Genomic DNA, 23,044 nt, shown 5'->3' with positions numbered 1-23,044 from the left:
TAACTGCCACTTGAAATCTAAGCTCCGAGATTGGATCACATTCAGTGAGGTTAAACTAAATGCTGTTAAAACTTTTATTCTGTGTCTGGATCGGCAAGGCAGCAGAGAGTTCCGTATCCTTGAGACGTGACGATGTTTCACACGAGGATTAATGGTGGTGGTGTTTAACTGCAGGCTCATCCAGAAACAATCTATAGTTGGTTACCGGGCCGGGAGCAAGTGACTGAAATCATCAGTCTGTGTTACAGAAGTCTTATCAACAGTCTGAGTAACAAACCAGCCACTTGTGAGCTAATTAACAAGCTGCTTGATCTTGACTTAACTTCGTATTTGCTTTTCACCTGTGAAAGCCGATTGATGTTGGCAGGCTTAGTTCGGTTTGCTCCCGAGTGTTGCAAGCTCTGTTTGGGTGTTTGCTCGGTTGAGGTTGGGTCAAAGCTTGTTGATAGAGCTGAATGAAGGGAGTTTTGCCCTAAACTTCACCCCGTGTCTGCCCTGCTCTGGCAGTGTGTTGGCCAGCAATGGTCACAAACAAGCAAGGAATATTTCCATTTAGGCAAGAATCTGTAGCGTAATGAGCACAACAATCTCTCTCAAAAGAAGATACAATTTAATGTTTTGTTTCTCTTGCCCCCAGAGAAGCACAATGCACACTGGAAAGCCGAGAAGGATTTTCAGTAACACACGCTCTCACTCTCACAGTGCGTGTTGAAGCACTACAGACATGCTTTCTCAAGACTAAGTGGCCTCTGGCTGCAGAATCACTGCATCATTAATTTCCGCAGCTAAGAGTTATGCTTTGTAATGTTAAATTAAACCTCTCCTTCATGCTCATATCGTTCAAAATGCAGATTTGAAACTAATTACTTCCTGACGTCTAAATGTGCTTCTCTTCCAGTTTGTGGCAACTCTCAGCTTCAGTGCAAACCCAAGTGATAAACCAGATCAGAAACTCCTACTGAAAAGTTCTTGTTGGGCAAATGCCTCTTGTCAAAGTTCACCAGACTGACTGGATATTCCTTTAGAGGTGTTAGGAATTGTGTTGTCCATCTCTACTTTAACAACACAACAAATTACATTTATATAGCGCCTTTCAAGTCATAAGGACATCCCAAGGCGCTGGACAATTAAGGGTTCGCACCCGAGCTGGGGGTTGGAATTAAGAGGGTTGGGAATGTGGGCTGGAGGTACGGCCAAAGAGGAACATCTTGAGACCTTTAAGTGAAATAACCTGAATGAAGTAGATGATATGAATCCAGAAGAGCACTTTTGGATGCCCCAAGGCTGCAGGACAAGAGTGCACAAGTTTAGGATGAGATCAAATTGGTCAAAGGGGCTTCTTCATGCAACACATGTCAATATAAACCAAGTTTCTTTCTTGGTTGTAGAATATGAGGACCTGTTAGCCAGGATCTCATGCACGAAGGCTGCTATGCAGTTGAGACTATTTTCTAAATGAAAATCATGCACGATCTATCCGGGAACTCATGTTAATACAGCTCGGAGATGTGGCTTCTGTCTTGGGGACAATGGGAATCGGTTTCCAAGAACTGAGGGAGGTTCAGAGGTGATTTGATTGAAGTCTCTTCCTTCCAGAGTGGAGCTAAGAGTAAAAGTAGACTATTTCTAGAAAAAATAGGTCTCTGTATCTTTTATAGAAAACACCTGGTTTCACGCAGTGCTGGGGTACATTAGTGAGTATAAGTCTTTATAAAAGCTGCAAATTCTAACCGTTTTGTTAAAGGTAATCCTAGCTCACTGCATTTGTCTTTGATGGAGGAAGGGATTAGGGTTAGCGTCCAAATTCCTGGTTGTTCAGCTCTTGGGGCGTCCTCCTGATGTGAAAGGCGCTGTGTAAATGCAATTTCGTATTGTATGTATTGATGTTCAGGCTCCTTCTACCTCTGGAAATAACTGTGATTGGAGTCTGCCTTTCTGACTGGCTTCAAGCTTGGCCACAAATAGGAACCTGGCGCACTACAAGCTACATGTTGAAGAAAGAGTATTCTTGGGTGATGCGACTCTCTGCTCTGATGTGGTAGATTTCATTTAATGAACCAGAGCTGGAAACCGGAAACATAAAAGCAGATCAGCTCACAATTTGGCTTAAATTGAAGATTATGAAACTAAGAGGGGGATCTTATCAGTGGCCCCAGAAGGGTTAGGTTCTCTGTATCTGCATTCAGCTGAGCAACAGCGGTTTGTAAGGGGAGGCAGGAAGTATATCCTCGTCCCCAGAACGGATCACCCGGCAGGGAATGAAGTACAGTACAAGTATAAAGAGAGAGAGAGAGAGAGAGAGAGAGCGAGGGGGGCTAGCCAGTATCATGTTCACCCATTCCCAGGACTTGAGAATTATCTGTAGTACAGAGGGAGGAGTGAAAAAGAAAAGTTCAAATGGGGGGGGGGAGCGATGAAGGGATAATTTGTTTTAAATTGACTAAAATGCAGAATTGTTTATAATAATAACACTAATAATAATAACAATAATAATCCTTGCATTTGATATAGCACCTCATCATCTCGTTGAGACGTCTCAAAGCTCTTCACGGGATATATTGTAAAGTGGAGTGACTGTGTAGTTTGTGGGAGAAATGCTATGTTTACAACCCTGTTGAAGTGATGGATCATTTCATTCAATTCTTCCCATGACATTAAAAATTATCTCGCAGATGCCGATGTCTCTTTATTTCGGTTTATCTCCCAAACCAAGTGACCTGAATCTATTCAGAGAAATAAAGTCAAGAGGAGGAGGAGAATGTTGGTCTTTGACCTGCAGTGGCTCAAGGGCCCTGGCCTCCATGCTTAGTGGGAGCTGATAAAATATTAACGCTGGGAGTTGAACAGGAAAGGTTTTTTGAGCCTCGGGCAAATCTAGTATTGGATCTGCCGAGACGCTGGAAATCTATTTCTAAAATGAGTTAACTCTTTTTGTTCCTTTCTCGATGTGCACCAGCTGTTATCTAGGTATCGGAGGCAGAGAAAAGCGCCATTGTACCACTCAATGTGGTGTCAGCAAGGAGCTTGGGATGGATTGTGGCTCAGTGCACACTGTCTGTCGCTAATGTTATTTTCTCAGCATATTTGACAGAAAAACATTCCCCTCTCTGGCTAAATGCAGCACCGAGGCATCGTTGATGGTGGCTAGTGGGGGTCTATTATATGCCATGTGTAAACACGTCTATTATGCGTCATATGTACAATGTGAAGAAATGAAGTCCATTGATTTCACCCCCTCCCCCAATCAATTTTTATTGACAAAACAAATTTATCAACGTGTAGCTTGGATTCTGGCAAATAGTGCCCTGAAAGGAATCAATCAATATTTTTTTGAATTGATAAATTATTTCTCCTCCGGTCCTGAGAATAATTCCATCACCTTTTATGTTATTGCCCAACCCTGCTTAAGGAATGAGCAGATGCCTGAAATTTCCTCTAGCCTTAGCCTGTCAGACCATATTGGTTAATGGGTCCAAATCCCTGACTGTCCGGCAGCCTGAGACATCCTCCCGACATGAAAGACGCTAAACAAATTAAATTTGTTGTTATGAAAACTGTCCAACGGTTGTGATTTGGCACTTGTTTTTTGCTGTTTCTCCTCTTAGCTTCATGCCCTTGATTCCCAAGTATCTATCTCTATTTAGAACATCCCAATTGATTCCGCCTATAAGGCTTTCAGTTTCTGAGGTCTTCTGGGGCGGTGCACTCCACGGTTTCAAAGTAGAAAAAGGCAAGGAAATGGGATTAGAAGATAATAATGTGGAGGAGCAGGCTCAGTGGGTTGAAAGTCCTCTCCTATTTCTGTGTTATTGTAGAGATCGCATGTGCAAATTCCTCTCCTCTTGACGTGAAACTGTCACTTCTTCATTCCTGAAGGTTAGTATCACTTATTAAAACCAGTTTAACTTGGTTTGGCAAAGCAAAGCAGCCGTCTGCCAACTTGCAAGATGAATGCTTCTTCCAAACGTTCATAAACCTGCTCCAGACATTTTATTATGATCTATTTACTTATTAAACTTGGGCTGTTTCCAAATGACTACTAGGCTTTTTAGTTTTCATGTTTACTGTAAGCTTGGCAATGCCATCAATGTTGGCCCTAGGTACCACAGAGTAGCAGCAAACCCTATTCGCATCACAGGCTTCATTTAGAATAATGTTCGGTTTAGGGTCCTTGACGTTCAAAAAAGTGCTTATTAGAGAAGGTTTAGAGAAGAGCAATAAGGGTTACCAGTTGTGCATCTATACAATGCTTTCTCCCAGGCAATAGAATGGATGAGGTAAAGTCTGTGATAGGATAGGTTTGACTTGGCCTTGGTGGACCAAATGGTCTTCCTTCATTCCACCATTTCTATTGCTAGTCACGTTTGTGTCAGAGTCAAGTTGTCTATTTGAGACACAGCATTATAGGATCCAAGTGTCTGATAGGATTGATCTCTTTGAGGAATCTCAATCCTGTGCTCTTCCTCCCCAATTTCAAATCCTGCCTAAAGACCTTCCTTTTTGAACGTGCTTATGGTCACCTCCCTCTCCCCCTGGATACGCCGCCTGAAGGGCGTTATATAAACCCAAGTTGTTGTCGCTGTTGTTGTTCAGGTGCCAAGATGGAAGACACAATACTTTGTACAATTGGTGTTCAGCTAATGAGGTTTCTTCTCTCCTTTCAAACTAAACTTATTAGTAATAATACCTGCATTTGATATAGTGCCATCGAGACATCTCATTGTTTTACTGTGATGTGCAGTGACTATGTATTTCTAGCTGAACCCTTACATGTAACTTACATACATGGAGAAATAAATGTCCTGCTGAATTAAACCAACCTCTTAAGTGAGTGCCAATCCTATGATGCTATTCGACAAAAGAAGTGAGTTTCTTCTGGTCTCCTGCCTAACAATCGCCAGATAAAATTTGTGATTCATGACTCATATCTACACAGTCACAACACGAAACAGCAATTGCCTGGGAAGCACTTTAGGACATAATAGAATTATATTACATGCAAGGATTAATACTTTACAGTTGTGTACATTTCAGGAGCCAAGACCCCAGTAATTTTATACCTCTGATCATTTCACTCACTATCGGAGTATCATGCAATCTGTTGCGTTCATCTGAATATGAGTTAGCAATTTGGGTGACAGAGCTGTTAGATGATTGTTAAACCTTTGCAGAGGTGAGAAACATGACTATTCTGCTCAACTAAATGTGTTTTGTGTGCGATGGATACAAGCGGCAACACTTCAAAGCAAATAACTTGTCACGCACTTAACCAATCAGCCTTCAAGCAGGAAGAAGGAAGACTGGAATTAAAACAGATGGCCTCCATGTCACGCACCTTGTGCAAACCATGTGTAAATGTTTGTGCCTTATTTATAGTGGAATTATATTTTATATTATATAGTGTATAATCATCACTTCAAAAAAAATTGCTGAGCGCAATTGGCTGCTGCATTTTGCCCACAAAGTATACAGTCAATTCACTTTACAGTATATTCTGTGAAGCGCTTTGAGACGTCTCGAAGATGTGATAAGGAGCTGTATCAAATGCAAGGATTATTATTGTTATTATTTAAAGGTGTCTTAATTATGTGATTATCAGCCAATGAAAATAATTAAATATACTACCATCTGTGCACATGTAATTACAGGTGGCCCCAAATAGACTCCAAAGTTGCTTGTTTGTTGTTGAGCTATTCTTAAACGTCTTCAGAGAATTTTGAACTTCCTCGTTCATGTTTGTCCAGCCAAAATGCTCATCACAGAATGACACAAATGTGTGGGTGGCATTGTCTCTACTTAACAGGGAGAGAGGACGTGTTCGTGCCAGTTTCAGAGAGGGGAGGATCGAGCATTTTAATTGAAACGTTGGATGATGAGGAAGAAAAATGGGAACGTTTTTGAAAACTTGACTGTTAATCAAATGCTATCCCTGTACTACCAAACCACGTATTGTCATTCCTTCCTCCTACACCCATTCCCCCCCAAGCACGTCCGCCCACACATACTAAATACTGACTGAACGTTAGGGAAGATTGGGCACATCAAAATAAATGGGAAAAGTGACGACACTCATAGTTTTTAGAAGCTTACAGTTTAGTAGCTGAAGTCAATGGAAACGTGCTGGAGGAATGCAAGTTTCATGCTTTGGTTTCAAATACCAGAACGACAGCATTGCTACAGATACAACAGTAGTTATAGACACTATTGCATAAATTCCAAGTGCAGGGCTCAACCCTATACTTTGACAATGTTCCTCCAAAAACCTTCAGTAGAAAGCAAAATGAGTGGATCATGGTTAATGTGCTTGAACAATCAAGTCAGCTGTAATTGAGTTAAACGCTGGGTTTGAACTTTACATTGTGCATCGCATTGGGCAAAAATGAAAGGGGGAAACCAAATTTAGAACCATAAAAATTTGCAGCACAGAAGTAAGCAATTCAGTCATTGTGCCTCTCTGAAAGAGCTTTCTGTTTGGTCCCATTTTCCTGGCTTTCCGGCTAACACTTTTATGTTTGATAAGGCGCTGTATCAACTACAAAGATTATTATTATATATCTGCTTTTCAGATATTTCTCTAATTTCACCTTAAAAGCTGATAAGGATTCTGCTTCAACCATACTTCCAGTGGGTGGGTGTGTGTGTCTGTGTGGTTAAAAAATCTCCCAACTCCTCACTTTGGTAATTACTTTACATATTTGCCCTCAGTAGTTACTGACTCACCAACCAGTGGGAATTAATTTCTGCCTGTTTACGTCATCAAAATGTCTCAGATTTGGTAATTAGCTCAAATCCATGCCTTCCAGTTGTTGACTCACCGACTGGTGGAAATAATTCTTCAGTTATCAAAACACCTCAGACATTTAAAAGCCTCCATGAGGTCCCCTCTCAACCTTCTCTGTTCTAATGTGTCAGTTGTGAATTTCTCTGGATCCCCTTCTCCCACCCCCTCCACCTAGGCAGACATCCAGCACGTGTTGATCTTGGCCTCAATACTTTCAACTAAATAAATGGTAGAAAGGAATGCTTTTACCTTCTGCCAGTGCTTGTGGGCATTCTTACTGCAAAGCGCCAAGCTGCTGGCTGTTTGTGGAACCTGGCTGTGTGCAAATTGGCTGCTGCGTATGCCTTCAACTCTACAGTCGCTACACTTAACAGTAACTACTGTGAAGTCATTAGAAAGGTTTTAACTTTACAGGTGCTGTATCAAATGTAAGGATTACTACTACAAGCTGGTTTCTGTGCTTACACCTAATTAAGGGTCATTGCAATTGAATAATGTTCTGTGTTAGTAAACTCCTTGCTCTGGACGAGAATTGTGCAGCGTTTAATGAGTGCCACCCTGACACCACAGCTACTGTGAGCGAGACTGTGATGTCAACGTGGGAATGCCAAATGAGCCTCCTCTCTGCCTTTCTCGGTATTTTTCCTCTCGGATTCTGAGACACTGAATATCACCCTAAACTCAGGTTAATGCAGCGTTGGAGAGGGGAGGCGGTGGGGAGGCGGGGTGACTATGGAATTGAACCTCAGTACGAGTTCAGGAGAGAAGGGCGAGGAAGCTATCTGTTGGGAAATACATTGAACGGCCCCTAATTTCACCCCGTTATCAGAGGGACATGCCACCTGATTGCTAATAATAATAATAATAATCCTTGCATTCGATATAGCACCTTATCACGCCTTCGAGATCTCAAAGTGCTTCACAGAATATACTGTAATGTGAATTGACTGTATACTTTGTGGGCGAAATGCGGCAGCTAATTAGCGCATAGCAGCATCCCACAAACAATCGTGGATTGGGTGACCAATTTATTATTTTATTTCATCAAAACAGGGTGGAAATCTTGTGGAAATTTGTGGAAAATTCCTAAACTTGGTTTAATTTATTGTCTTTCTACGAACTGCGGAGTGGAGAGAGAGGGACTGGTGGGAAACAGTGTAAAAATTAAGAGTGAATTTAAGAATTTTCCACAATATCTTTAACATTTTCAAGAGAAAATTACCTTGTGCAATAAAACCGAGATATTTGTTTATCCTTTTAAATCCAAAGAATCTTAGGACACCGTAGTCAGCTGAGCTTATCTATGAGACCTGTGATAAACATTGTTTATTTTTCATCTCATCTCTTCCTACTTGTTGTTCCTCGTTATTTGGGGATGTATTTTTGCATTTATAAAACAGAGAAGCCTTATCTCTTTCTCTCCTGTCAAATGTGAGAATTATTATTATTAAGCCACATTCCAACCCCAACCCCCAAGAGGTCGGTGTGTTCTATTTTGGTCTGGTTATTGCAAGGTTGGGTTTTTGTCACAGTTCTGAAAGTCAATCGTTTAATGTGCAAAATCTGCCTTTTCTCCACCTCTCCTAAATTATTACCAGGGTCAAAATAAGACAAGAATTGACTGGAGAAAGGTGGGTGTGGGGCGGTGTGTGGGGGGGGGAAGGGAAAGAGAAAGAGAAAAATTAAACTGGGGCTTTCACATAATTTGGCTATCAGTACAAGTCCCTCCTTATCTCCAGATCACCATCCCTTTGACCGTGTACATGGCTGTTAACCACAGCTATTCATCAACCGGAGGAACAAAAAGTGGCAGAAATGCCTGGGCTCAGCAGGTTATCTTCATTCGAATCCATTTGACTAATAACAAACGATGACCCTTCCCTCTGCTGACAAATCCCACCTGATCAAAGCAAGAGAACTGCCTGTGCCCAGAGGATAAGCTTGTTCATGCAAATTCAAAGTCTTTACCGATACTAACAGGCGTTACTGTGTCCAGGGTCCTCCACAGGCTGAGATGGAGTTTGGTTTCACCCATAAAACACACAGTCACTCCACTCTACCGTATATTTTGTGAAGCTCTTTGGGATGTCTCAATGATGTGATAAGGCGCCATATCAAATGTAAGGATTATTATTATTAACCTCCCCACAGCCTTCCTGACTCTCCTCTTCACCAGTTGAGAAAAGGGACCTGAAGTAGGTGTCCCATTATCCCAGGATTTCCAGCAATGCATCTCACTTCATTAAACCAAGGCCCACCTGCCTGTTCAGGTGAACGTTAAAGATGCTGTAGGCAATGTTGGAAAATAATAATAAAGCTTGCATTTGATATGGCGTCTTATCATGTGATTGAGACGTCTCAAAGAGCTTCACCTTCCTCTTCGACCAATCCTTTGGCCAAACTCCCACCCCTACCCCCCTGCCCTCCAACCCTTCTGACCCCAACTCCCAGCTCGGGTCCAACAAACCCTGACTGTCGAGGGCCCTGGGACGTCTTTCGGACGAGAAGGGCACTATACAAGTGCAATTTGTTGTTATTGTTGTTGTTGTTCACAGAATATATTGTAAAATGGAGTAACTGTGTGCAAACCTTGTGAGCAAAACGCAGCAGCCAATTGTGCACAGCAGCGTCCCACAAACAGTCGTGAATTCAGTGACCACATTGTTTTTATTTTGGAGCAAATATTACTCCCGGAAAGCGATCCCCCAAATCGACTAACAACCGAGTTCCGACTTAACTGCTAGGTAAACAGAGGTGTGTCGAGAAGGAAACTTGCCTTTTTAGCCCCGCCCGAGTTCTCTCGTTTGTGAGGTGAGCACGCTAACCACTAAACTACGGGACGTCTAATAATAAGAAAGGAGAATTGTGGTGGTAATCACCGTCTAACAGATGAAAATAAAAGAGTTTCTCCCAGTAACTCCCAGTGAAGTCCTGTAGCTCAGTGGTTAGAGCACTTGCCTCTCAAGCGAGAGACCTGGGTTCGATTCCCAGCGGGGCAAGACCTTGGGCAAGTTTCCTTTCTCCTAATAATGATCCCTCAAGAAAAAAAATAATAAGTTGGTCACTTCAATCCACCACTGTTATTATTAGTAGTAGTATCCAGAGATGTTAAATTTCTGCTTGGTTTCTATTTGTTAAGGAGGATGAAGGATAATAATAATAATCCTTTCATTTGATATAGCGCTTTTCACGTCTTCTAGACGTCCCAAAGCGCTTCACACAATATACTGTAAAGTGAATTGACTATATATTTGTGGGCGAACGCGGCAGCCAATTGCGCACAGCAATGTCCCACAAACAGTCGTAGATTGAAAATGACCAATTTATTATTGTTTTTGTTTTGGAGGGATTATTATTAGGCTCTGTGTGGAGTAAGGAAACTTGCCCAAGGTTTCGCCCTCTGCCTGGAATTGAACTCAGGTCTCTCGCTTGCAAAGCGAGTGCTCTAACCACTGAGCTACAGGATTCCTGCTGTGAAAGGCCCTGTTTAAATGTTGATAGTTAATGATCTTCAAACTGACTGATCTGACTTCCTAACTCCAGACAGACTGAAATGAACACTGCAGCCCCCTGATCTGCACAGCACTGCAACCCATTTCTATTCCTGTACAGAAACCCTCCGACCATAGCACTTTATATATTTACTAGGAATTCACAGGGAAATTATTCCTCAGAGTTTCAGCAGTGTAGAATTTCTAAAATGTTTCGAACCATAATTTTTCTTCAATTTGCTGTGACGGGAGAAATGTGAGACGCTGATCAAACATCGCAAAGAAGGGAATGGGTGTAATCCGACCTCGAAATATCCCAGACGTGTAACTTAGGCAAGAAATTCAGAGTTAATAGGAATTTCCTGCTAATGGTAGGAATGAGCAGAAGTGGGTAAGTAAATGCTTTTGGCCCTTTCGGTTTCCGAACGTTGAACAGACAAAAAGTAGACTTTAGGTAAAGTGACCGATGGAGAAAATCCCAGTTTGCGCAAACTGACTCAGATTATGTGAAATAGAGGGCTGATATTTGTGGTATTCAATAACCCGTTCCTTGTGCTAGTTGTTGCAAGGAATTTTATCCTGCACTTGTGGAAGCTTTGCCAAATGTGGAGGCATGAAATTCCTCCTACTTTTACCCGTCAGACCTTTTTGTCTTTTTTTTAAATATTAGTGGGGAATTGTGGAAAATCCTTCAATTTTGTCTGAATTTGGATGCTGGTACTCTTTAAGAAATGTAGAAAAACAGCCTCCAAACCTTGGAAACTCTACCGATATGTCATAGCCATCTCACAGGATTCTAAACTCTGACACCCAACGGTTGGGATCTCGCTAGGTGGGCCTGAAATCCTGCTGGTTATTGGCTGAGTTCCCCATCAGCAGCTCCGAGTCACTAACAATAACAACAATAATAATAATAATTAAGTGCATTTGATGTAGCGCCTTATCACGTCTTCCAGACATCTCAATAACGCTTCACAGAACGTACTGTAAAGTGAATTCACTGTATATTTTGTGGGCGAAACATGACAGCTAACTGCGCACAGCAGCATCCACAAACAATCGTGGATTGAGTGACCTTGTGGTGAATTGTTTGGCAAAGACACCGCAGACAATGTGACCCTTGGCTTTGCAACTGGATTCAATGAGCCAGCAACCCCTGACAACAGTTCTCTGCTCTAGCAGTAATTCAACAAATATCCAATGTCACGATTTATTGGAATCCCGGGCTTGTGAAGAGCAGGAGAATTCAAATGTCCTATTTGCACAGCAACAATAAACTCCCCATTTCATTGTGATAGAAAATGCAGAATGAGTCAATCTCAAATCCCATTGCTACATTGTCTGGGTTATTACATCGGTAAGACCTTCTAAATTACAAGCAGAAAGCCATTGTATTTGTGATAGAGAGAGCGCACCCACTCTCTCGTCTCACTGTCAGAATAGCTCAGCTTTGTTCGGCTTCTCTTGCCAGGCTCCTCCAGCACTGAGAGTGAGTTGGTCTCCTGGAAGGATTGGTACATTACTATTTTGTAATGAAAACTCAGTGTTGCCAATGTTTCCCCTGATGGCTTAGGTACAGCACTAAACCAATACCCAGAAGGTCCTGGCTAGCTGATCCTATCCAGGACAGCCGACAGGCTCAATACCCCTGAGCAAGGAAGCGGAAAGTCAATTGGGGTTCACCATCTCACTGCTTTGATTGCCATCTAGACAAACCCTTCTACAAAGGGCACGCTGGATGTCTCACACATGCTTCTAGACCAAATCACTAAGTTCCATATACGTATGAAAATTTCTGTCTTGACAATTATGGAGCACACAATCGCTCTCCAGCATAGCAGCTCACACCCTGCTCACCTAATCCCAGTTTAGGTGCAGGTTGGTGAGAGCCAAGGCTTGGGGTATCCCAGAATATATATTCAGATACTGATGGAATTTAACCAGCTGAAACTCTGTAGCTTATTATTGGGAACACTGCAAAGATGCCTGTTACTTTTCTACCCAGAACCAGTCTACCGGTTAGGTCTTTGGTTTGCAGGGTTAATGAGAGCTGAGAGTGGGAAAAATCCCTGCTTCCATTGACTCGTCTACTCCTCCAAGTCCTGTTTAGACTTCACAGGAATTCCTATAAAGTATAGTGATGGTATTTATAGTTGAATACAAAGCCAATTTGTGACCAACAATGTCCCACAAACTGCTATGTGATGAATGACCAATTTTACCTGGAGGATTGTTGCCAGGACACTGGAAAAGGCTTTCTTCTCTTTTTGAATAATGCTGTGGGATGTCCACTATCCAACTGAACACGCAGTTAGGACTGCGGTTTAACATCTTATTCCAAAGAACGGGGCACCTCCACAATGCAGCACTCCTTCACCGCCCTTCCCAGCACTACACTGACTGAAATAATGAGCTCAAAGTCTATAAGCCTCTTTTAAAATACAGGGGAAAGCAGGATACACATGTAAAAATTGACATTTTACAAAAATGCACAATAGAAGATGGTTTTATATTTATCTCAGAAGCCACTGGGAACATTCAGCAGGTCAGGCAGCATCTATGGAGAGATGAAAGCGAGTTAACATTTCAGGTCGATAACTGAAGCGTTAACTCACTTTCCTCTCTCCATAGATGCTGCCTGACTTGCTGAGTGTTCCCAGTGACTTCTGATTTTATTTCAGGTTTCCAGCATCTGCAATATTTTGCCTTTATTATTTTTATATCGCTTCATCCACCCACCACACACTGCAATTCGATTTAAACCTCTTCCACTCAGAACTTCTCTGGATCACTTTTTTCCCCCATAAGACTCGTTGCTGTGGTATCAATTTTATTTTCTAATTTTAATAATTTATTGCATGGCACTTTCAAGTTGTCATTAGGTGGAGCAATTAGACAGTGCTGGAGGGAATGAGGAAATAAATGTTAATGTCTTCTCTCTCTCTCTCTCTCTCTCTCCCTCTTTCCAAAACAAAGCCCAGACAGCCGATCCTTCCTGTAGTCAAATCTGCTTCGTTAGTCGATGGAAAATAACCAAGGCTGAAACTCTCATCGCGAGTGATTTTCCATAATTTGGGCCTTGGTTGTTAATGGAGCAGTTTAATGCACTGCGAAAATACTGGGATAGTGAATGGGTCACCTACTTCAGGTGACTTTGCTCAGCTGATGAAGAAGCGAGGTCAGAAAGACTGTGGGGAGGTGCCTTAAGCCTGCACAGCCCGCTCCAGTAATAATAATTACTAATTATTAATAATAATAATCCTTGCATTTGATACAGCACCTTATCACATCGTTGAGACGTCTCAAAGGGCTTCACAGAATATACTGTAAAGTGAATTAACTGTGCACTTTGTGGGTGAATATAACTAACCAGGAATACAGCCATATTTGAAGAAACAGTCAATTGTACAACAGAAACTTGTCTCCAGAAGCAGGCCCCCGCTGGAGGTAACATGGAATGCAAAGTGGTTGGATACTTGGCCACTGAATTTGGCAGAGAAGATAGCTCCAGTGGAGGAGCTAATATCTGCGCAGATAGAACCGATGGGCCAAATGGCCCCCATCTGTGCTACAGACATTCTGTGGCTGTAATTTAGCAAACGCCTGGCACTGAGGGTTACTTATTGCAGAATACCTGCTTCGAACACTTGTATTCGAGAGGTTGCTGCTGTGTTGAATCAAACCAGATTCCCTCCATAGGGAACTTTACTGTTGTACAACTCACCCCTGTTTTGAGCCTTTTTTTTATGACCCTCCAGCTAAACGTCCTGGCATATGTGCGAGGTCTTGGCTAAGAGGGTGAGTTGGTAGCTTCTTTTAAAAAAGATTTGCTGCCTTTGCTACTGGAGGCAATGCACTAGTTTGGCTTCCTTTTCATGGAGTTCTGTAGCTCAGTGGTTAGAGCACTCGCTTTGCAAGTGAGAGACCTGAGTTCAATTCCAGGCAGAGGGCGAAACCTTGGGCAAGTTTCCTTACTCCACACAGAGCCTAATAATAATCCCTCCAAAACCAACAACAATAATAAATTGGTCATTTTCAATCCATGACTGTTTGTGGGACACTGCTGTGCGCAATTGGCTGCCGCGTTCGCCCACAAACATACAGTCAATTCACTTTACAGTGTGTTCTGTGAAGCGCTTTGGGACATCCTCCCGACGTGAAAAGCGCTATATCAAATGCAAGGATTATTATTATTATTATTTTCCCCTTCACCTCACTCCTGAATGCCTTTTAATACCATGGCTCAAACTAGGCACTTGCCCTGTGTGCAACCCAATCTGCACTTCCTTCACCTCCAAATGATGGAAGACTTTTTCAATGGCTCGATACATTTGCATGTGTGGACAAAGAGAGGCGCGTGTACATATACAAGCATAGAAACAATAGGCAGAATGTCCCTCTCCTGGGCACAAATTGTCTGTATCTCGTCACTTATTAATGCAAGCATGAATATGCACGGGAATTGCACACATGAATGCACTGCATAGACATGAACATCCAAGTTCATTGCACACACGTACAAATGCATGGAACTTACAAATGCCCAAGAGCATGCACCACACACTCACACACACCGTTGATCCCTGAAGTGAAGTGTATCTCAGTGTTACATTATTTACCGGCCAAACTGGTGTAGTGAGAACTAGAAACAGCAATGTCCCATTCAGCGAGTCCATAGCTTGAAGACTGAGCAATGATCCAAGGCACAGCTCCTCCCACTCATTACGCAGTGACTGAAAACAAGTTACCCGAAAGATGAATGCCTCTACCAGGCACTCAGGTAACCTTTCATTATCTCCTTAATCCTACATAATGACGGTGTCAGGGTGTCACTAATGCTCCATTACACAGCGAACCTTCAGTGAGAAAGGCCTGATGGTTTCCCTGGAGGCCAGCAGTTGCTTTATTGACTAGCGTGAATACACATGTATTGATGTGCACTGGAAAACGCTATAGAAAATCCACTTGAAGACCTTTTCTTCACTGAATACCCCCATCTTCACAAAAATGCATTTATGGAAAAAGCCTCCGCTGAAGTGCAATACAATATTAAATTTACACGGTGGGAGGATATTCCAAGGCACTGGACAGTCAGGGATTTGGAGAAGTAACAATTGAAATATGCGGTGGATTGCCTTAAAAAGTTGGAATTTAGTTAAGTTTACATTTCCGAACCAGGGCAAAAATCTGAAAACTATAACAACAATAAATGACATGAGTATAGCGCTCTTCACATCAGGAGGATGCTCTAGGGTGCTGGACAGTCAGATATTTGACATAAGTTCTGGTTATGCCTGTCAGCAAACCGTACAGATAGAAACAAGTCTTTTGTCACACAGATGCCCGTAAAACTTATTCCAGGGCAATACTGGGGGAGGGCTACATCGTAGCAGGTAAGATGTTATGTCAAGGCCCCTTCTACCTCTTCAGGTACCCAATAACAATCCTGTGACACTCTTTGAAAAGAGAGGGGAGTTTCTCCTGGAGTCCAATTATTCCCGCCGCCCCCACCCCCCCAGATGGAATTGGTCACTCACTTCATGGTTGTTTGTGAGACACTGGTGTATTCAAATTGTTCGCCTACCGTTAGTCACTACAATTTACAGTGAAATCCTGTGAATGCTTGAAGACTTCTGAATATAAGGTATATGTATCAAGTAAAAGGGTTATTATTACAGTGTTCTTATATGCGAGTGGAACAGTGTGACCCGTATCTTCTCCCACACAAAGCTCTGTGTATCATTATCCTCACCAGGCTTCATTGGCTCCCTATCCTCCAGTGGATTGACTTCAGTTTTCTTCTTCTCACTTTCAAACAGCTCCTTTCTGCTCCCTCTCTCTCATTCCCATCCAGCATGCCTCTCCACCCACTTTCTTTGCTTCACCAAGTCAGGCATTCTGTATGTGCCCCGGCCCCTCTGTCCGTCCATCAGTGGCCAAGTTTCCAATCACTCCCCCCTCGCCTTCTCGAAATCCTCCACCTTCACTGTCCACTATCAAGACCTTCCTAGAAATCTAGCTCTACAAAAACGTGACGGTGTTTGTCAACTTCAGTCAACTCCGTCTTACCCCTCCTGCTTTCCACCTGGCTTGGTTTTCCGCTCCATCTCTGCAAAGTTCTTTGAGATTTTGGCAGTTGGGAAAGGAGTTATGTAACTTGCAAGTTGCTGCAATTATGGGTGTCGGTGTTGTTGACTACCATGAGATAATGCGAGCCTTATAGTCGATCGGTTCTGTGTAGCAGTTGGGAAATTTAGCCTGGATGCTTTCCACACACTGCATGCTTTCACTGTAATGGGGAACAGAATGTATCTTTATTATATAACTATGCAATGTGCTGGTAGGAATATTGCAGCCGAGTCTTACCCAGCTTCAACCACCCTAGAGCAGACAGGAATCACCATAAGCCAACAGGAAGACAACTTGGTTTCTATGGTCCTTCTCCAGCCCAGTGACACTGAGGCTAATTCTATCAACTTCCACTCATTTCCAGACACAGGAAAATCTCTTGTGTAGGCGACATACATTTGAGGAACTACTTGGGAATAATAATAAAAATAATAATCCTTGCATTTGATATAGCGCCTTAATGCGTCTTTGAGACGTCTCAAAGCGCTTCACTGAATATAATGTAAAGTGAATTGACTGTATATTTCGTGGTGAACAAACACATTGGGATGTCGTCCTGCCATGTAAGGTGCTATCCAAATGTAAATCATATTGTAACTTTGTCTGGCTTAGACACTCTTATGCATGGTGATGGGTTTCCACGTGTGACGGGCGCCCAATTTACTCCTCATTTAGCAGCGATTAATCTCCACAGGTTTCCAAGATGCCTGTGAAGAGTATCAAGTTCTGGAAGGATGCTGCGCTTTAATGTTAATCCTCTTATCAATGTAAGCAAGGAACTTGTACCATTAGCAGTATTTTCCCTTTGAAGATGTAGGACTACGTGATAAGTTTACACCTATATGATGCACAGTGACTGTCATGTCAGGACAAACTAAATTGCCTCTGGTTCTACTGCCATGGGCCAGTTGCAGCACAGGAGAGGCAGAGCTTTGTACACTTCTGCCCACCTCTCAGGCCAAAGATCATAATAATAATAATAATAATAATCCTTGCATTTGATATAGCGCCTTATCACGTCTTTGAGACATCTCAAAAAGCTTCACACAATATACTGTAAAGTGAATTGACTGTATATTTTGTGGGCGATTGGTCACTTAATCCATGACTGTTTGTGGAACACTGCTGTGCGCACTTTGAGACATCTCTAATACATCAGGAGGTGTGGAGGGCAAGGGAGGGTACTGGTTGGAGGGTGACTGAAGGCATGGTCAAAAAGGACGGTTTTAATACGGGCATTGAATGAGATGGGGGGTGGGGGTGGGACAGGTGAAGGGTTATAGCGCCTTATCATGCCTTCAAGACGTCTCAAAGTGCTTCACAGAATATACTATGAAGTGAATTGACTGTATTTTGTTGGCTAAACGTGACAGCCAATTGCGCACAGCAGTGTCCCAAATCTATTGATCCAGCCTTAATAGCCACTTGTGGTAATGAATTCCAAACCCTGACAACCTTCTGAGTGAAGCAATTCCTTCTATCCTCTGCCCTAATGTTTCTCTTATCTTGAGACCGTGAGTGCACTCATCCTTCAGGATTTGGTTGTTGCTTTTGCTGTACGGTATTAATCACCATACACGGATGTATCTGACGCAGGTCGTGAAATGAGATGCTTCAAACAGTCAACCAACGACAGCACAGTGAAGCGCAAACCAAATAATAATACAACACAACCAATTTTTCTCATTCTTAAATAAATGAAGTCTACTAAGGTGTGTGTGTGACAAGCTTACAGAGATTGCTTTATTGTCCAGACAGACAATTTTCTTTTCTCCAATGTATTTCATTATCGCTCCAATGCCACAGAGACCTTCCTTTCACATTGCTTAGATTTCAGTAAAGAGACTGAAAGATCAAAGAGACTGCTTCACTTTATGGAAATCTTGAGGTGCCTGTGTCGCTGGAGAGAACCAGTAACTAGACCTCCTTCTGGCAGTGAGAAATGATGTATTGGGTGAGAACAAGGATGTGGTTGAGCTGTGATGTCCTTCCTGCTTGTGTTTTTGGCCAGTTGGGTGTCTGTGACTCCATAGTGAGAAGATCACAAGGGAACCTGAGACACAATAGAATAAGCAGCATCTTAGTGGGGAAATAGATTAAGTTATACTTCACCCACAAAGTATATAGTCAATTCACTTTGCAGTATATTCTGTGAAGTGCTTTGAGGCACCTCAATGATGTGATAAGGCGCTGTATCAAATGCAAAAAATTATTATTATTAACGCCAGTGGCCCACACTTTCACCTAGTCTAAGCCTGAAAGACCAATTTATCTCAAACTTTTTGGTCACTCAGAAAAGTTATTAAATTCAGCCTTAGTTTGAAAGCTGGGTTCCTGCAATCAAATGGTCTTACTAGCTAAAGATGAGTGAGGTTAAATTCCACTTGGATGTGGATTTACTCTATTATTGTAGAATTTCAGAGCATACAGGATTAGGCAAATTTTTATCTTCAGTTTTAACTTTTTCATAGTTAACTTAGAAAAAAAAGGCTGTGAAATTAAAAACTATATAAGAACTTGACACAATCTGAACACTTTGAAATGCTATGTTAATAGAGTAAATCTAGACCCAAGTGGAATTTCTACCCATACGGGGTCTCAAGTCAACCACTTCATACTGGATGGGTGGCAACAAGAACAACAACAACAACAAGATTCCATTTATTGAGCGCCTTTCACGTCGGGAGGACGTCCCAAGGCGCTGTACAGTTGGGTCAGGACCCGAGCAAGGGGGAAATGGTCAGGGTGAGGGGAGGGAAGGGAGGGAGCGAGGAGGGGGTAGAGAGTCGAGAAGGGAGCTGAAGGCACGGTCAAAGAAAGTAATTTGCTAGAAATTAGTTTGTTGTCATATTGACATTCCTTTCCTAACTGAACAAGTAGCAGGAAAGCTTGCCAGACAGTTCTTTCAATTGTAAGCTGTGCGGTTTTCGATGGTTAGACTCCAGTTGTACCCCAAAACACTCTGGGGATCCCCAAACCTTGGTTCTTGCCACCTGGTGCCCAATACTCACTGCAATTAGGATAGTCCGTCCAGGGAAAGAGTGCACATTCCATTCCAATAAATATTTCTGGAATTCCCATGTATAGGTGGGATGTTTGGTTTGGATAGTCTTACGCATGTTGATTGGTTTCCGATGTGTCAAAGAACCATCATTTTAACAGTAGGAGAAGCTCCCTTATTAATCGCTGTGAGGAAAGCTCCCTCTCTTAACTGAAGTGATCCCCCAGCAGCATGGAAGGAAGAGAGAGGGGAGTGCGGGCTGGGCATTCTGTGGGAAGTCAAACTGAGTTGAAAATAACAAGTGGAACAGCATTTACAGCTGCTGGTTCACTGCTGCTTGCCATAGGCAGGAATTAAGGCAAACTCATGAATATGAATGAGATGAAAAATGGGCCAAGCTGAACACTATTTTTGGAAAATTCGTAAAAATTTAAACAGTGCCTTGCTTTTAACTCCCGAGCTTGAAGGAAAGAATGAAAATCCAAGCAAGGGAACATTTTAAATGTCTTTATTCTAACTCAGAGCAGATTCCAGATGGAGCACTCGTTCAACAAAAATATTGACTCACTGTCGGCTCGCTTAAGTGCAATCCCATGTTACTACTTGGTGCCTGCATATATCTGTGGCTATGCTCATTGATGTGTATGTATTATATGTATATGCAATGTCTGAGAGAGCATTCTGATGAAAGAAAAAGGAACACAGAAAGACAGTGAAATACTTTTTTTTCTCTCTCTTTCTCTCTCCTTCCCATCCCCCACTAAACCAAATTCAGAATGAATTTAAAACAGGCTGGCAGATTTTCCTCAAACATAGCAGGGATACGCTATTTATCATTTTGATAAGTAAATATACTTCAGGGAGGAAATGATAATAAATAATCCTTGTGTTTGGTATTGGGCCTTTCACGTGTCAGGAGGACTCCCCAAAGAACTGCACAGGATATGCTGCAAAGTGTGTTGTGTGGGCAAAACGGTGGTGAGGATGGGAGGGAGAGAGAGGGGAGTGGGGGAGCTAGGAGGGATGATTTCTGCTCCAATTCAGTCTCTGCAATTGGATCAACAAGAAGCCAGGTTGCATTTTCCACAAGTCGTGCTGCTTGTACATCTTTATACAATGCACAGTGCAGAGATGTGTTGGTCAGGGATTTATCCCAGTGCAGAATCATGTAATCTGCAGGGACACCGAGCAGGTGACCCAGTTTATTTGGATCAATGGCTTCTAAACTACATTCATATTGCACTTTCGGCCTCAGTTCTACACCAAAGCAATCAATGTGCAATATATATCCAAGAATCTTAAAGTGTACAGTGGGAGCAATATCATCATGCTTTGAGTTATGCGTTCAAATGACATGGGGGTGGGGGGGAGGGGAGGTGGGAGGAGGTGCTGTCCTTCAAATGAGATGTTAAAACAAGGTCCTGTCTGCCCGTTCTTCAGATGGATGTTAAGCGACGAGAATGAAAAAGAAGGGATTTTCTCTCCCAGTTAGCAATCCTCCAGATTAAGTGATCATTCAACACCAGTCTGTCTTGTCGGACCTTGTGCAAATAGCTGCTGCATTTACCCAGAAAAACAAGTCATTTTTTAAGAGCAATTATGGTGACGTACCCTGAGATGTTTCGAAGTTTAAGTTGCTATAAAATATGTTTATTCCTTCTGTTATTTGCTCCAGCAAATAAATAATCTACCTGCCAATATATTCTGCTTCAACTTTGCATGTCACCACTCACAAGTTACAGACTACAAGGCAGCCAAGTATCTAACCCCTGCTGTGGTGTGTGGCTACGTTTCTCCTTGGCTCTGGATGTTTGTAAAGTATTCCAAGGTTTTATTAATGACTATAGTGTTCCACCAGTAAAATCTTTATTTTATTTAAAGTCCGGGAAGGCTTACAAAACATGAAGAAGAAAAATATATCTAAGAATAACTTCCATTTGGTTTGAAGCAAAGAGTTATTTAAACTTATCGTACAGGATCTAATTCCAATATCCAGTTCTTTGAATGTGAATAATTAACTTAATAATAATAATAATCCTAGACATCTCAAAGCGCTTCACACAATATACTATAAAGCGAATTCACTGTATATTTGTGGGTGAAAAACGGCAGCCAATTGTGCACAACAGTGTACCACAAACAGTCTTGGATTTTATTTTTTTTTGTTTGAGGGATTATTATCCCTAGAAAAGTGATCTGCCAATCGACTAACAACCGGGTTCCTACTTACAGCTAGGTAAGCAGAGGCGTGTGGAGTAAGGAAACTTGCTCAATGTTTCGCCCTGCCGGGAATCAAACCCAGGTCTCTCTCTCTTGCGAGGCAAGTGCTCTAACCACTGAGCTACAGGATTCCACGATCATTTTACTCCTTGCATCAAATGCAAGTTGCTGTTGTTATTTAATATAGTGTCTTATCACGTCGTTGAGAAGTCTCAATGCGCTTCACACAATGTATTGCGAAGTGGATTGATTATATTTTGTGGGCAAAATGCGAAAGCAATCAGTCATGGATTGAGTGACCAAATTATTATTTAAATTTTTTTAAGGGACTATTAACCCTGGAAAACAATTCGCCAATCGACTAACAACCGAATTCCTACTTACTACTAGGTAAACGGAGGCATATGCAGTAAGGAAACCTGCTATGATTTCTTTTACGTTTGAACCAAAAGAGCTTCATCTCCTCCTCTCATCAACAACTGCTCTAATCATTTGATACAGTGCCTTTCAGTTTGGGAGGACGTATCAAAGCATTGCACACGACATACTGGAAAGTGGAGTGACTGTATTTTGTAGACAAACACGGTAGTCAATTTGCACACAGTAATGTCTCGTACAATTATTAGCCAGGACACCGGGAGAAACTCCCTTCCCTTTGAGCGGCACCATGGCATCTATACCGTCCACCTGAACAGATAGATGGGACCTTAGGTGACTGTCTCACCTTCAGGACAACACAACACACCTAACAATGCAACAGCCACCCCCCCTCACTCCCCACCAGCACCCCACATTAACATCCGCATAGACTACACGATTTCCAAGTCCCAAAGTGGGGTTTGAACCCACCACTTTCAGACTTTGAGACGAAAAATTCTACCATCTGAGCCGGGCGTCCACACTGTAGTCACCAATCTAAGTGTCTGCTGGAGAGAAAAAGGAGGCGGAATGGAAACTCGCACCTCATGAACTACAAATACAACAACATCAACTTGTTATGGTGGCCTTCGCGCGGGATAGCGTCCTGGAGCACTTCATGGTGCAGTTAGGTTTCTAAAACCCATCTCACTAAAAGTTCCTTTTCTTACAAAGTGTTAATAATTAAACCACAACTCAAAGCTTCCTTCCCCAGGTAGCAGAACGAGTATATCCAGGGAAGATCTGAGCCTTCGTTTTCAATCAATCCCAGTGTCAGAGTTGGCTGATAAATTGACCTGAGCACAATCAGGCGACAAGGGGCAAAAGAGAGATCAGCGGCTTGTTTCTGAGACCCCGTTTGGAAGGTGCCCGTGTGGAGATGTAGCAGAGAGACAGACAACTTTGGCTGCGATTCCCCCTACAGGCAAATGGTCTGCTGACACTCGCTGTCCAACATTCGCAAAGTGAAGAGATCAGTCTTTGCGAAAGCTACCAGAATGCGCC

The 23,044-nt window shown here is 42.4% G+C and overlaps 1 protein-coding gene and 1 non-coding gene across 2 annotated transcripts in view; one reads left to right on the top strand and one right to left on the bottom strand.

Moving 5' to 3' along the window:
* LOC103175712 (heparan sulfate glucosamine 3-O-sulfotransferase 3A1-like) overlaps nucleotides 1-23,044 on the bottom strand; it is a 61,912-nt gene that overhangs the window by 33,463 nt on the left and 5,405 nt on the right. The window lies entirely within an intron of this gene.
* trnae-cuc lies at nucleotides 9,709-9,780 on the top strand. Its single transcript has one exon. It is a non-coding gene; the product is annotated as a tRNA-Glu (tRNA).

The sequence above is a fragment of the Callorhinchus milii genome, unplaced genomic scaffold (genome assembly GCF_018977255.1).
Source record: "Callorhinchus milii isolate IMCB2004 unplaced genomic scaffold, IMCB_Cmil_1.0 Scaffold20, whole genome shotgun sequence".
In the NCBI taxonomy this organism is placed as follows: domain Eukaryota; kingdom Metazoa; phylum Chordata; class Chondrichthyes; order Chimaeriformes; family Callorhinchidae; genus Callorhinchus; species Callorhinchus milii.
This window is presented reverse-complemented; position numbering and strand designations above follow the sequence as displayed.